At 40.1% G+C, this 3,442-nt stretch overlaps 1 long non-coding RNA gene across 4 annotated transcripts in view; it reads right to left on the minus strand.

Moving 5' to 3' along the window:
* The window catches only part of LOC106529211 (uncharacterized), a 15,518-nt gene extending 12,552 nt beyond the window's left edge, over positions 1-2,966 (minus strand). For 2 of the 4 annotated variants that reach the window (XR_001311607.1, XR_001311605.1), the window contains exon 1: positions 2,788-2,966. This is a non-coding gene — a long non-coding RNA (uncharacterized LOC106529211). The remainder of the gene's footprint in view (positions 1-2,787) is intronic. The other 2 variants (XR_001311608.1, XR_001311606.1) reach the window with 2 other exon arrangements.
* Between the last annotated feature and the right edge of the window lie 476 nt (positions 2,967-3,442).

Consider the following 3,442-nt stretch of genomic DNA (forward strand, 5'->3'; position numbering starts at 1 on the left):
ACACACACACACACACACACACACACACACACACACACACACACACACACACCTTTTCCAGAATATACTCCTTACAAAATGTACTGCGTAAAAAAAATTTAATTCAAAATTTGAATGTAATTTTGCAATTAATACAGTTTATTTTAATTAAAGCTACAAGACTAATGCAAATCTGAAATGTTTCCTCTAATTTAAAATCTAACTGTTATGCATATTTTTATGTCATTACTTATTAATAATTTTAAATTCTTTATTTTTATTAAGAACAATGCTAACTTATTATTAAACATTTTCTAAACAGGTTTTTATGATGATATATTTGGACAATTCTAAGCTTAGAACAAATCATAATAGATTAATCATATTTTCCTAATATAAATACCTGTTTTATTAATAGATTTGATGGAGATGACGAGTTATTTATTTTTAATGTTTTGCAGCATCTTATCACTTTCTTTCTTTGTGTGTTCTGCTCTATTTTCTCCTGTTTGTTAAATTTACACCTAATTGTTTTCATGCCTGTGTGATGTAATTCACATAAAATTACTTTTCTTAAATAAAGCACATTAGATTTTCAATTTGCCTCCAGTTTGAGTAATAAAACCAATATAGTGTGTCATTGTTTAAAGCAAAATTAGGAGGTTTGACTTTTTGCTCTTGAACAAACCTCATCAGGCAGTGCTATTGGCCAGGACGTGTGTGACGTCATTAAATCCAGCTCCTCTAATTGGAGAAAAAAAAGATTCAAATCTTGTTAGTATGAAAGTGATTCCTGCAATAAAATCTTGCAATCTTTACACATATTATGAAGCCAAATGGATATGCATAAATTACCAGAATGAACGTTGAAATAATCTGTTTGGATTTGTGTTTCATGAGCTCTGATGAGTGACAGCCACACTGACAGTGAGGGAGGGGCTGTGCAACTTATTAAATAGCTGTTTGTAAAAATTAGTCTCCAAATCCAGTGCAAAAGAAAAAAAATACTTAATATCCAAAATACACAATGCAGTTTTGTCATTAAAAAAATTTGAACTCAACATTTTCACTGTAAAACACAGAAACTGAGTTTCTGAATAATTATTTCTAGAGTTTATAGTGATGTAATCATTTTGTTTCCACTCATGCAATGTATAGCTATTTCAAAATCTTAAAAAAATGTTTTTTCACACTAAAGAGAGGCTTTTCACCCTTTCAGCCTGGCATCAAAAGCCTGTTTGGGGGGAAAGTGAGAATGCAGATCACTTCTAATGTCTGAGCCACGTGTTGTAAGGCCACTGGAGCTTTCTTCCAGCAATGCCAAACTGTCCAACTTTGCATATTATAGACAAGAAAGTCTTTAAATTGCATTTTCTACAATAACAAAAAAAAAAAGGCTTTTAGAGACATAATGATGATGGGCCTGGGAAGGTGTAGACTTCAGTCTTGATTCTAAAACAGCTTGGTTATTAGCACAGCTCATTACTGCTGTTGTGGAGGATTTCTGCCACAACAGAACGCGCAGTGGGTGACGCGCAATCAGCTTTCCAACACACACTGCCGCGGCACACGCAGCTTTATTCCTCAGTGTGTGTGTGTGTGTGTGTGTGATTATATGTAAATGTGAGAGGGTGTTTGAGATGCGAATTATAAATTGGACATTCTAAAAATTATGCTTTATCATTCATTGAATCCTAACTAAAACCAGGTTGACGCATATTGAGTTTAAAATGAAGTGCAAACATTGCACTCATTAGAACTGTTCTGTGCCTATAAATTAACTCATGATCATCACGTGAACTATGTCTTTTTTTATCAATTTGAATTCTTCTCCCTTATTGGTCCTCAGTGTCCCCCCCAGCTTCAGCTTTCTGCCCCGGTGAGTTCTGGGGGCGCACACGTGTTTTCGGCACAGGGCTGTACTTTGGCGCACACGTGTGCGCTGGATATTTGGCCTTGTGATTGCCTTTATCCAACATGGGTGTGAATGCACTTACTTTGTCTTATTGCGCATGTATTGCAGGTTTTTCTGCGGATAATCCTTATTTCTGAGCCTCGTGGCCGCACAGGGTTTAACGTGAAAAGAAATGCAAACCCTTTTTTTTTTCGGTTTTCTCCACAGCTCGGATGCTTTGATGCTCATATGACGCCAGTCCTTACAGCTGCTGCTGCTGGAACCACAGAGTGGCCCTGCTAAGTGTTCGGAGGGGATTAGAAATCAGGCGCATTTTGGGCCCTTTGTGTCGCCACGTGAATGGCGCACATGAAGTCTTTGGCACAATGCGTCACTGACACGGTGAAGGAAGGAGTTTCACTATATAGCAGATCCAATTAGAAGTTCTTCTTTTATGTTTTATTGCTCCTCCAGAGAGGACAAGTTTCTCCTCGATGGTGACCTTTCACAGCACCTGTGCGCAATTCCATCCACAAATTCAAGACATAAAAAAAGCTCAGGTTTTCAGAGATGTAAGTGCACCAAAATGTGCAAAACAATCAACCGGTCAGTAGAAGCTCCTATTTTATATATATAATTTTTTTACACTACACTTGCATCTAAACAGAGCAAAAAAAAAAAAAAAAGACAAAATAACATATCTTCATCCGATGACCTGGTGCTCAAACAGCGCCCATATTCAGACTACATCCCGTTATGTGTGCAGACTGTCGGTGCACGCGGCGCGGATGCAGACGCGCTTTTCTCCTGTTAATATTTTAGCAGATATATCCTGCAACCGCTGCCGCTGTGGGGTTTTTTTTCTTCCCCGCCCGGACTGTTAAAAAGAAACAAAGATGGCATTTCATACTCACGCCGTCGCTTGCGAGCCGCTGCGGGATCCCGCACTCCAAAAGCGAGAAGCGCTCGTCTCGGGAGACAGAGAGCGAGTGATTCGCCTCGAGGCTGGAGCGCGCGCTCTTCATGGCTGCGGCTGCCAGTGACGTGGCTCTGGCTCCATCCATTCAGCTTCTCTCAGAGTGGGTTTTCCCCCCCTGTTTTTTATCATCGTCCCCGTTATTTCTGTCGGAGGTGAAATCACGCCTCCCCCCCACCCACCCCTCTCCTGCGCGCGCCGTCCTCTGCGCTCGCCTCTCCATTCTCCCCCGCGTCAAGTCAGATGCATTATGAACTTAAAACACCACGGCTCTAAAAGACATATAACAGCACCAGGAAAAGCCCTCCCCTTCATGACACGATGCAGGTCTGTTTATTGGTCTCCACCCTCCATGATGAAAACAAACGTGACAAGGCTCAAATGATCCCGCTTCAACTTGAACTTTAATCATCTGATTTCAGTCTTTATGATTCGTCTTTTATGAAATAAACCAAAAAGCTAGCTTTTTCAGGATATATTCGTAGATGAGTGATGATCTGAATCTTAATTGATTTTCTAATTAACAGCATTCTGGTTGCGCAAGCGCTTTCAGCAGCATCTCCGCCGCCTCATTGTGCAGCCTGGAGTTTCAC

The sequence above is a fragment of the Austrofundulus limnaeus genome, unplaced genomic scaffold, assembly GCF_001266775.1.
Source record: "Austrofundulus limnaeus strain Quisiro unplaced genomic scaffold, Austrofundulus_limnaeus-1.0 Scaffold427, whole genome shotgun sequence".
In the NCBI taxonomy this organism is placed as follows: domain Eukaryota; kingdom Metazoa; phylum Chordata; class Actinopteri; order Cyprinodontiformes; family Rivulidae; genus Austrofundulus; species Austrofundulus limnaeus.